We start from the raw sequence: 12,554 nt of genomic DNA, 5'->3' as shown, positions 1-12,554 counted from the left end.
TGTGTGCCGGGCGGACCCTTCTTGAGCCATTCATTAGAGGCTGTGGAGTTCCCAGGGATCCTCATGCTAGGCAAGGGTTTGAAGCCCCCACAGGCCAGGCCCAATCAATCAATCAACCAATCAATCAATTGTATTTACTGAGCACTTATGGTGTGCAGAGCACTGTACTAAGAGCTTAGAAGAGCACATTCTAACAGAGCACAGACTTCCAAGAGTACGATCAATCCTCCACTCCTCCCTCCTCTTGTCCCCCTGCCCCCTACTCTCTGCCCCAGCACTTGGCACATAGTAAGTGCTTAATAAATTCTGTCATGATCATCACTGACAAGCAAATCATGACATGGTGGGTTGTGGTAGGGCTTTGGAGTGATTGACTTTTCTACTATTCCCATCTGCCTCTGCCCTGGCCACCCCTTCCTCTCTCCCAGCCTGCCACTTCTCTACTCTTCATCCAGCCTGCATTGTCTGCACCCTTTTCAGTCCCAGTTATAGTCAGTTTCCTGATGATCCAACGGCCCACTGAGTGTAGGCAGGGCTTTCTACTGGACAATGTGCAGTGACCTAGACGGGGCAAGACCCTGGCAGTCTGGAAGATCAATGGGGCAGACTGACTACACGCAGGCACACAGATATAAAAGTGGATTGTAAGCCCAGGCAAACAGGCATAAAGTACCAATGATACATAAGAGCCGAAACAACAGGTATAGAGACACAAATTAATCAATCAGTGACATTTACTGAGTATGTTCTGTGTGCAGAACACTGTGATAAGAGCTTGGAAAGTACAGTGTAATAGTTGATAGAAGTAATCCAGGCCCACATGGAGCTCACAGTCAACTGGAGAAGGCAGACATTAAAATTGAGTACAGTTAGGGGAAATAGTAGAGTAAGTACTGTGGTGCTGGGATAAGTATTAAAGTAGTTGAAGGATATACAACAAGTACATAGTTGACACAGAGTGGAGGGCAGATGGGGGAAGTCAAGGGCTTGGTCTGGGAAGGCACCTTGGACTTTAAGAAGGTTTTGAAGATGGTGAGAATTGTGGACAAATCTTTCCAGATAAATCTATTACTTGAAAAGATTAGATTCCCCGTCATTCCCCGTCACCTGCCTTCCTTTGCCCAGAGCCACAGGTGACTTCATGCCATTCTTGGAAACTTGCTTCATTATAGCGGGAACCAGAGGGACACTCTGCCTTTGTCTCTGTCTCTCTTGCTCTCTCTGGCCTCGGATGGGGGAGAAAGGAACAAGGATGAGTGAAGTCATCTGGGTAGGAAGGGTGGGTGGGTTTAATCTGGGATGGCTTCCTGGAGAAGGTTGGCTTGGGGAAACATTTTGAAGGAGGAGTGCGAGCTGGCTTGGGGAAGAAAAGTGGAGAGGATACTGATAATAATGGTATTGGTTAAGCAATTGCTCCATGCCAAGCACTGGGGCAGATACAAGATAATGAGAGTGGATACAGTCCTTGTCCCTCATGGGGTTCACAGTCCAAGTAGGAAAGAGAACAGGAATTGAATGCCCATTTTATAAATAAGGGAACTGAGGGTTAGGGAAGCTAAGTGATTTGTCCAAGGTTACACGGCAGGCAAGTGACAGAGCTGGGATTAGAATCCAGATCCCCTGAAGTCCAAGCCTCTGCTTTTTCCACTAGGCCACAATGCTTCTCTAGTCCAGGAGGCAAAGAATGGCACTGAGGGTTGATGGGAGAGATGTGGGGTTAGAGTGGAGAGCATGAGCTGGGGACAGCAGGAGATGAGGGCCTGTCACTGGAGGTCAAAGATCTGGGAGATGCCCTTCTTGTGGTCTTCCCAGCACATCCCCCAGAGAGGGAGCAACGTATACCTATCTGTGAGACAGAGTGAAGTCTATGGAGCCTAAGTGATTAGGGGTGGGGGCGGGTGGAGGGGTCAAAAGTTCTGAATGCCTGAGCTAGCCAGTCAGCCTCGCTCCTTGTCCATGCCTTAGTTTCCCTGGGCTGTAAACTGGGAGTGTTGGGAGGGCGAGGGCCAGAGAGGCTCATAAAGTCTCTGGAGCGCCATGAATGAAAGGCGCTATAGAAAGACAAAGTTAGATTACGATTGTTTGTTGTTGTATGTAATTGCGGCTGCATTTCCTCAGGCTGCCTGGGGGCAGCACATTAAGCAAGGAAGAATGAAAATGAGGGCTTGGGGAGGGCTTAGAGAGGGATGGGGGCCTGCAGTGGGATGTGACTCGCCCCCCCCCCCCCCCCCCCAACCCCTCGGCTTCCACGCGGGGGTGTAGCTGGCTTATAAAATCCCTTGATTTAGATGACATTCCCCGTCACCTGCCTTCCTTTGCCCAGAGCCACAGGTGACTTCATGCCATTCTTGGAAACTGCTTCATTATAGCGGGAACCAGAGGGACACTCTGCCTTTGTCTCTGTCTCTCTTGCTCTCTCTGGCCTCGGATGGGGGAGAAAGGAACAAGGATGAGTGAAGTCATCTGCGGGCCAGGATGCCTGGTTCCTTTCTGCAGCACAGATGCTCCTGTGCTGTGGGTCCTAGGGAGAGTCCCTCGAACTCTCTGGGCATAGGGGAAGTGGGGAGGGAGACTCCCATTGATGTCATCCTTCCTGTGAGTCGAATGCTGCATATATAAGAGCTGATACCTCAGCCCAAGAGAATGATGGAATTTTCAGAGTTGTGGTCAGGGGATCTAGAAATTCCCAGCCTCCCTGCTCAGGAAGCAGCCACCTCTATCAATCAGTTAATCAATGATGTTTACTGAGCACTTACCATGTGCAGAACACTGTACTAAGCACTTGGAAGAGTACCATCAATCAATCGTATTTATTGAGCACTTACTGTGTACAGAGCACTGTACTAAGCGCTTGGGAAGTACAAGTTGGCAACATATAGAGATGGTCCCTACCCAACAGTGGGCTCACAGTCTAGGAGGAGGAGACAGAGAACAAAACAAAACATATTAACAAAATAAAATAAAATAGATATGTACAAGTAAAATAAATAAATAAATAAATAAATAAATAGAGTAATAAATACGTACAAACATATATACATATATACAGGTGCTGTGGGGAAGGGAAGGAGGCAAGGCAGGGGGGATGGAGAGGGGAAGGAGGGGGAGAGGAATACAGTACAACAGAGTTTGGTAGACATATTCCCTGCCCGCAAGGATGATCCAATGTTCTCTAACCTGGGAAGCATGGCTCCTAAGTCTTTTTCCCACTCCCTTACCCTCTCTCAGTTTCTCTACTTCCTCCTTGGGCCCTGGGAATGGGGGATGACCTCACAGCTGGACAGCCTGAAGCCCAGCTGTGCCTGAGGGATGCGGTTAGAAACACTTGACATTCCAGGGATATAGTGAGTGTGGCTTGAAACTCAAGTGGGAGTCTGCTTTCCTGGGGCTTTCACAAACATCTCTCTTGTCATCTGCTCCCAGGGGTTCCCACCCTCTCCAGCCTGCTCCCACCCACTTCCACTCTCTCCCGCCTACTCCCACCCAGTTCCATTCACTCCAACCCACTCCTGCCTGCTCCTGTCCATTCCCACCTGCCTTTTCCTTCCTCCCAACCCTGTCTGGACCTTGTGGCCTGGCCTGGAATGCTGCAAGGGAAACATTCTCTCCCACCCAGTGGAGGAAAATGAGGTTTAGAGAAAGAACAAGTAGGTCTTGATCAGATCAGACCTCAGACAAGTGAGTAGTCAGAACTCACAAGGAAACAATCCCCTGTTCCCAGTCTCTCTCATTCCCTTTTCTTCCCATTCTGACTTCAACTCCCTCCTCCCCACATTACTCTTCCTCTTACAGAGATGGACCCTTTGAGACTCATACTTCACGCCGCTGCCCGGATTGCCTTTGTCCAGAAACGCTCTGGGCATGTTACTCCCCTCCTCAAAAATCTCCAGTGGCTACCAACCAACCTACACATCAGGCAGAAACTCCTCACCCTCGACTTCAAGGCTCTCCATCACCTCACCCCCTCCTACCTCACCTCCCTTCTCTCCTTCTACAGCCCAGCCCACACCCTTCGCTCCTCTGCCGCTAATCTCCTCACCGAGCCTCGTTCTCACCTGTCCCGCCGTCGACCCCTGGCCCACGTCATTCCCCTGGCCTGGAATGCCCTCCCTCTGCCCATCTGCCAAGCTAGCTCTCTTCCTCCCTTCAAGGCCCTACTGAGAGCTCACCTCCTCCAGGAGGCCTTCCCAGACTGAGCCCCCCTCCTTCCTCTCCCCCTCACCCCCCTCTCCATCCCCCCGCCTTACCTCCTTCCCTTCCCCACAGCACCTGTATATATGTATATATGTTTGTACGTATTTATGACTCTATTCATTTATTTATTTTACTTGTACATATCTATTCTATTTATTTTATTTTGTTAATATGTTTTGTTTTGTTCTCTGTCTCCCCCTTCTAGACTGTGAGGCCACTGTTGGGTAGAGACCATCTCTATATGTTGCCAACTTGTACTTCCCAAGCGCTTAGTACAGTGCTCTGCACACAGTAAGTGCTCGATAAATACGATTGATTGATTGATTTGAGAGGTAACTGTCTGGGCATCAGTGCCTGGCATCACCAACAGGAGCTTGCTCCCTCTCTCTCTCTCTCTCTCTCTCTCTCTCTCTCTCTCTCTCTCTCTCTCTCTCTCTCTCTCTCTCTCTCTCTCTCTCTCTCTCTCTCTCTCTCTCTCTCTCTCTCTCTCTCTCTCTCTCTCTCTCTCTCTCTCTCTCTCTCTCTCTCTCTCTCTCTCTCTCTCTCTCTCTCTCTCTCTCTCTCTCTCTCTCTCTCTCTCTCTCTCTCTCTCTCTCTCTCTCTCTCTCTCTCTCTCTCTCTCTCTCTCTCTCTCTCTCTCTCTCTCTCTCTCTCTCTCTCTCTCTCTCTCTCTCTCTCTCTCTCTCTCTCTCTCTCTCTCTCTCTCTCTCTCTCTCTCTCTCTCTCTCTCTCTCTCTCTCTCTCTCTCTCTCTCTCTCTCTCTCTCTCTCTCTCTCTCTCTCTCTCTCTCTCTCTCTCTCTCTCTCTCTCTCTCTCTCTCTCTCTCTCTCTCTCTCTCTCTCTCTCTCTCTCTCTCTCTCTCTCTCTCTCTCTCTCTCTCTCTCTCTCTCTCTCTCTCTCCCTCCCCGGGCCAGGGGGCCAGGGATTTCAGGGTTCTGGGGAGGCTAGGCTCAATAGCGGGCAGACCAGAAGGCAAGCAAGCAGGCAGGTAGCAGAGCCCAAGCTGGTCACTCTGTAGAGTTGGGTGTGATCAGGGAGACATGGGGGAGCATCCAGGGCAACATCAGCGTTAGCAATGCCAGGGTTGGTATTGCTGGTGGAGAATAGGCCCGGGCTCTGCAGATTACTAGGCTGGCTTAAGACAGAAACTTGGGGACAGAAGTCAGCCACGGATGGGTCCCTATTCTGGGTCCCCACAGACAGCTTGCCTAATCCTTGGCCTGCTGAGCCAGAGGGGAGGAAGTATCATGCCTCTTGAGTTGGCACCAGGCCAGACCTAGACCTTACGCATCCTCTCTGGGAGGCCCCAGCAGGCACTTCCCTTCAGTGCCCTGCTCGGCTTCCCCCATGGCTGGAACGACTGCCAGAGGAGTAGTGGGGAAGAGGGAGGGGGAGCTCACAGTCCTCTTGCCACCCCTCCTCCGAGACCTCTCCACCAATATCAGGGAAGGGCACTTGGACTAAGTCCTACCCCCACTAGCAGGGTCCTAGGGAAGCAGCGTTGCCTAATGGATAGAGCACTTGGGAGTCAGAAGTACCTGGGTTTTAATCTTGGCTCCAACATTTGTTTTCTGTGTGACCCTGGGCAAGTCACTTTACTTCTCTGTGCCTCAGTTCCCACATCCGTAAAATAGGGGTTAAGACTGTGAGCCCTAAGAGGTACAGAGACTGTGTCCGACCTGATTACCTTGTATCTACCCCAGTGCTTAGTATAGTGCCTGGCACATAGTAAGCACTTAACAAATACTATTATTATTATTATTATTATTATTATTATTATTATTAGATTAGAGGCCATCCAGCAGCATTCAACTGTTGTTCCAGGCTGGAACAGCTTAGTCTGCTACTACAGAGGCCAGAGGGCAGAAAAGGGATGGGGGATTTCCATTGTTTTTTGACATTAAATAATATGCAGATCTCTTGCAAAATAACATGTAAATGAGTATCTAATGTGTTTGCATGATCACCTGGGTCACTTTAAAAATCAGCCGGGTGGACCAATCAGGGGGAAAAAGTACTAAGGATGCAGGCCACACATTCAAGACCCACTGGGTATTAAGAATACAGAGGGGCTAATAACAAGCCCCCCCCTTGCTAGGGTTTGTGCCCAAGACAGAGTGAGGAAGATGGGGTGAAGCAGACAGGAGGCTGAGCATCTGGGCGTGTTGCAACCTCAGCTCTGGTGCCCCAGGGCTGGCAGCATCTTGGCTTCCTATCGCTGCCCATCCAGGCCCGGGCTTCGGGCCCAGCCTCTTGGAAGAGGAATACTTGCAAGCTGGCCAGATACCTGGGTGTGGCTCCCCCCACCGTCTGCAGGGCGTGGATGGGGTGACTCACGAGATTGGCATCGGTACTGCCAGGGTTTGGGCTGGGGAGATGTGAGCGTGTGAGAGCCGGGGGCCTCCCTGGACAGCCCCTTTCCTGTTGGCTACTTGGTTTTCACCCTCCCAGTCCTCTCTGTCTGGGGCTGTGATACTGTCCTGGTTGTCCCTGCCCATTCTGCCAAGGGACTGAGCTGGGTGAGGGTCCCAGTCCCGGGCCCACCCCAATTCCTTTATTTAGAGTGTGTGTAGTGGGGCAGAAGGGCTTGGACCTTGGGCAGGGAGAGCAGGCTGGGTTAGTGACGTGGGTCCTTGAGGGACGGGTTGCCCTCCACCTGCAGACCCTGTCATCTGGAGCAGTCAGAGCCCCCACAGGTTAAAGGCTGCAGGCAGGGCAGGGCCCAGGGCTGGAGATCTGGACTGAAGGGGGAGCAGGCACAGAGCCGAGAAGGTGCTGACAGTTGCCTGTCTGCACAGGGTTGGAAAGCCAGTTATGCTCCTCCACATTAGTCATCGCTTCCCAAGGCAGAGCAGGATCCCCGCCTGCCTCACGCAAAAGACCCCGTTTCAGTTGGTCTGCTGGAGAGCCCCTGGGGTGGAGAGACCATAAGAGGAGAGGAGAGAGGCCCTCCTGTCCCTCAGGGAATGAAGCACACCCACCACCTCCGGGCGGTCTGCCCCATTGCCCTTCCTTCCTGCCCCAGAGGCCCCACCCCTTGTCCCAGCTCCCAGTAACTCTATTGTTGTTGCCCTTCTCTGTCCCACCCCACCCACCACGTTCTCACCGGTTCCCTCAGCTCTACCTCCCTGTTCTGCACTGGGAAGAAATGGATCTCTGCTTCAGCACACAGCTGAGGGAGCAGGAGAAAGCAGGAAAGTGGACCCTCCCAGAACAGAGCACACTGTGGGAGTGGACAGCTGAGCTGGCCCTGGAAGGGGAGGGGGAGCTTACCCCATGAGCTTCTGAAGGGAGATCATAATGGTATTTTATAATGGTGCTTACTATGTGCCAGGCACTGTAATAAACACTGGGGTACACAAGATATTCACAAGATAAACACAAGATATTCAGGTTGGACACAGTCCCTGTCGAACATAGGCTCACAGTCTTAAACCCTATTTTACAGATGATGTAACTGAGGCACAGAGAAGTTTAGTGACTTACCCAAGGTCACACAGAAGACAATAATAATTGTAATAATAATAATTGTGGTATTTATTAAGTGCTTACCATGTGCCAGGCACTGTACTAAGTGCTGAGGTGGATACAAGCAAATCAAGTCAGACACAGTATCTGTCCCAAGTGGGGCTTACAGTCTCAATCCCCACAAAACTGATGAGGGAAGGGAGGCATAAGAAGTTAAGTGACTTGTCTAAGGTCAAATAGCAGAGCTGGGATTAGAACCCAGGTTCTTCTGACTCTTAGGTCTGTGCTCTAGCCACTAGGCCTTGAATCTAAGTCCTCTGTCTCCCAGGGCTGTGCTTTATCCACTAGACCATACTGTTTCTCAAAGGTCACTCCCAAAGACTTCTGGGGCAGCCTCTTCTCACTGATTCACTGCTTTAGAGCCCATCCTGCCATCTCATCTTCCCCTTAGTGCCTTTTTAGTCTCTCTAGTCCGTGCCCAGTGGGGGTCTACCCACTGCTTTTCCCCCTGCATCCCGTCCCAGATGGTCACCTGATTCCTGTGGTCTGGGTCAGCAGGGTGCCAGGTGGATGCCTCTCTGCTCAGGAGAGGAAGTTCTACCCGGGGTTGAGTTGTGCCCAGCGTCTAGGAATTTGAGTTTAACTGAGATACTCAACAAGGTGGTGCAAGAGGGTCAATCAAGCAACCAACCAGACTGAGCCCCCTTTTTCCTCTTCTCCTCCCCATCCCCCCAGCCCTACCTCCTTCCCCTCCCTACAGCACCTGTATATATATTTGTACAGATTTATTACTCTATTTTACTTGTACATATTTACTATTTATTTTGTTAATGATGTGCATATAGCTTTAATTCTATTTGTTCTGACGATTTTGACACCTGGCTACATGTTTTGTTCTGTTGTCTGTCTCCTCCTTCTAGATTGTAAGCCCGTTGTTGGGTAGGGGCCGTCTCTATATGTTGCCGACTTGTACTTCCCAAGCGCTTAGTACAGTGCTCTGCACACAGTAAGTGCTCAATAAATACGATTGAATGAATGAATGAATGAATGAACGAATGGTATTTATCGAGTGCCTCTGTTAGCGAAGTGCCTCCCTCTAATCCAACAGACCACCACTTTCCCCCGCTTTAAAGCCTTATTGAAGGCACATCCCCTCCAAGAGGTCTTCCCAGACTAATCCTCACTTTTCCTCATTTCCCACTCCCTTCTGCATCGCCCTGACTCGCTCCCTTTGCTCTTCCCCGATCCCAGCCCCAAAGTACTTATGAACATGGTTGTAATTTTATTTATCCTTTCGCTCTTTCCCACTCCCAGCCCCATAGCACTTCTTATGTACATATCTGTAATTTTATTTATTTGCATTGATGTCTGTCTCCCCTACTCTAGACTGTGAGCTCATTGTGGGCAGGGACTGTCACTGTTTATTGTCGAGAAGCAGCATGGCCTAGTGGCAAGAGCATGGGCTTGAGAGTCAGAGGACGTGGGTTCTAATCCTGGCTCTGCCACTTGTTTGCTGTGTTACCTTGGGCAAGTCACTTGACTTCTCCATGCCTCAGTTACCTCGTCTGTAAAATGGGGAGTAAGACTGTGAGCCCTACGTGGGTCAACCTGATTACCTTGTATCTACTCCAACACTTAGAACAGAGCTTGGCACATAGTAAACGCTTAACAAACACCATCATTATTACTATTATTGTATTGTACTTTCCCAAGCACTTAGTACAGTGCTCTGCACACAGTAAGCACTCAATAAATATGATTGAATGAATGAAGGAATGAATGACTGCAGAGCACTGCACCAGGCCTTGGGAGAATACAGTAGAGTTAGAAGGCACAATTCCTACTTTCAGGCAGCCTCCAGACTAGCTTGGGAGCCAAATGCAAAATACTTGCCATGTTCCACTGAGGAGGGCCTGTGAAGAAGCCCTTGGCTGGCATGGGGCTGGATCTGTAGGATTTCCCTGTCCCTGAGTTGTGTTCCCAACCCTTGTGGCCCCACGCAGCAGTGGAGGAAAAAGCCAAAGGGGACCAACCCCACCTGTTTGAGGGTTGGCCCAAACCACAGATCAGGGAGAGCTGCTGATAGGGCTATCCTAATAATGAATAATAATAATAACAATGGTGGTAATTGTTAAGGACTTGTGATGTGCCAGGAACTGTGCAAAGAGCTGGGGCAGATAGAGATCAGGTAATTGAGGCACAGAAAGGTTAAGTGACTTACCCAGGATCACATGGCAGACAATAATAATTGTAATAATGATAATTGCGGTATTGATTAAGCACGTATGCGCCAGGCACTATTCTAAGCACCGAGGCGGTTTCAAGCGAATCAGGTTGGACACAGTTCCTTGTCCCACATTCATTCATTCATTCAATCGTATTTATTGAGCGCTTATTCTGTGCAGAGCACTGTACTAAGCGCTTGGGAAGTACAAGTTGGCAACATATAGAGATGGTCCCTACCCAACAGTGGGTTCACAGTCTAGAAGGGGGAGACAGAAAACAAAACATATTAACAAAATAAAATAAATAGAATAGATATGCACAAGTAAAATAAATAGAGTAATAAATACATACAAACATATATACATATATACAGATGCTGAGGGGAAGGGAAGGAGGTAAGGGGGGGAGGATGGAGAGGGGGACGAGGGGGAGAGCCCCACATGGTGCTCACGGTCTTAATTCCCATGTTACAGATGAGGGAACAGAGATATTGAGAAGTTAAGTGATTTGCCTAAGGTCACACATCAGACGAGTGGCAGAGTCGGCATTAGAACCCAGATCCTTCCGACTCCCAGGCCTGTGCTCTATCCACTAGGCATGCTGCTTCCTGGAGAGAGCCTTCTACCTTCTATGAATCCTAGTTGTGGGGCCCACCTGAGGTATCCTCAATCAATCAATCAATCAATCGTATTTATTGAGCACTTACTGTGTGCAGAGAACTGTACTAAGCGCTTGGGAAGTACAAGATGGCAACATATAGAGACAGTCCCTACCCAACAGTGGGCTCACAGTCTAAAAAATTTGTTAAGCACTTACTATGTGCAAAGCACTGTTCTAAGCGCGGGGGGGATACAAGGTGATCAGGTTGTCCCACGTGGGGCTCACAGTCTTAATCCCCATTCTACAGATGAGGGAACCGAGGCTCCGAGAAGTCAAGTGACTTGCCCAAGGTCACACAGCAGACATGTGGTGGAGCCGGGATTTGAACCCATGACCTCTGGCTCCAAAGCCCATGCTCTTTCCACTGAGCAATGCTGCTTCTTAAAGAAGTGAAGTGACTTGTCCAAAGTCACACATCTGGCAATGGGCGGAGCCTGGATTTGAACCCGTGACCTCCGACTCCAAAGCCCGGGCTCTTTCCACTGAGCCACGCTGCATTTATTTATTTTACTTGTACATATTGATTCTATTTATTTTATTTTGTTAATATGTTTTGTTTTGTTCTCTGTCTCCCCCTTCTAGACTGTGAGCACACTGTTGGGTAGGGACCGTCTCTAGATGTTCCCAAGCGCCCAGCACAGTGCTCTGCACACAGTAAGCACTCAACAAATATGATTGATCGTTCTGTCTCCTTCCACGTCTCCTGAGGGGGTGCGGACCCCTGGCTCCGGTGCTGGGGAGGCGGGCGACTCTGGATAGCCAGGGGAGGTCGTGGGGAGGGGTGAGTTCAGAAGAAGGTAGCCCTGAGAAAGGGGGACTGCCTGAGATCCCTAAGAGGGTGAAGAGCATGACCCGGGCATCCTAGCACCTCTCCTCATCAGAACCTGCGCTGTCCCTGGGGGGTCAGGGCACACGGGGGGCAGGGGGAACTGATGGGACAGAGCTTGGGCTTGGACAACGTGATCCAGAGAAGCAGCGTGGCACAGGCTTGGGAGTCAGAGGTCATGGGTTCTAATCCCAGCTCCGCCATTTGTCAGCTGTGTGACCTAGGGCAAGTCACTTATCTTCTCTGTGCCTCAGTTACCTCATCTGTAAAATGGGGATGAAGACTGTGAGCCCCACGTGGGACAACCTGCTTACCATTTGTATCTACCCCAGTGCTCAGAACAGTGCTTGGCACATAGTAAGCGCTTAATAAATGCCATAATTATCATTATTATTATTATTATTATCCAAGCCAGAGAGGGGGAACAAAGTGAGCCAGTGGTTGGGTAGGGACCGTCTCTACATGTTGCCGATTTGTGGTAATAATAATAATGATAATGGCATTTATTAAGCACTACTATGTGCAAAGCACTGTTCTAAGTGCTGGGGAGGTTACAAGGCAATCAGGTTGTCCCATGTGGGGCTCACAGTCTTAATCCCCATTTTACAGATGAGGTAACTGAGGCCCAGAGAAATGAAGTGACTTGCCCAAAGTCACATAGCTGACAAGTGGCGGAGCCGGGATTTGAACCCATGACCTCCGCCCCCAAAGCCCAAGGTCTTTCCACTGAGCCACGCTGGTACAGTGGAAACTTCCCCAGCGCTTGGTACAGTGCTCTGCACTCAGTAAGCACTCAAACAATACGATGGAATGAAGGGGCATGGGCACAGCCACCAAGCTACCTCTCTTCCTCCATTCATTCATTCACTCGTATTTATTGAGCGCATACTATGTGCAGAGCACTTGGCGTGGCACAGTGGAAAAAGCCCAGGCTTGGGAGTCACAGGTCATGGGTTTGAATCCTGCCTCCCCCACATGTCTGCTGTGTGGCCTTCGGCAAGTCACTTCACTTCTCTGTGCCTCAGTTCCCTCATCTGTAAAATGGGGATTAAGACTGTGAGCCCCACATGGGACAACCTCATCTCCTTGTATTCCCCCCAGCACTTAGAACAGTGCTTTGCACATGGTAAGTGCTTAACAAATACCAACATTATTATTATTATTATTATTATTATTATTA

This window comes from Tachyglossus aculeatus, chromosome 7 (genome assembly GCF_015852505.1).
Source record: "Tachyglossus aculeatus isolate mTacAcu1 chromosome 7, mTacAcu1.pri, whole genome shotgun sequence".
NCBI classification, from domain to species: domain Eukaryota; kingdom Metazoa; phylum Chordata; class Mammalia; order Monotremata; family Tachyglossidae; genus Tachyglossus; species Tachyglossus aculeatus.
This window is presented reverse-complemented; position numbering follows the sequence as displayed.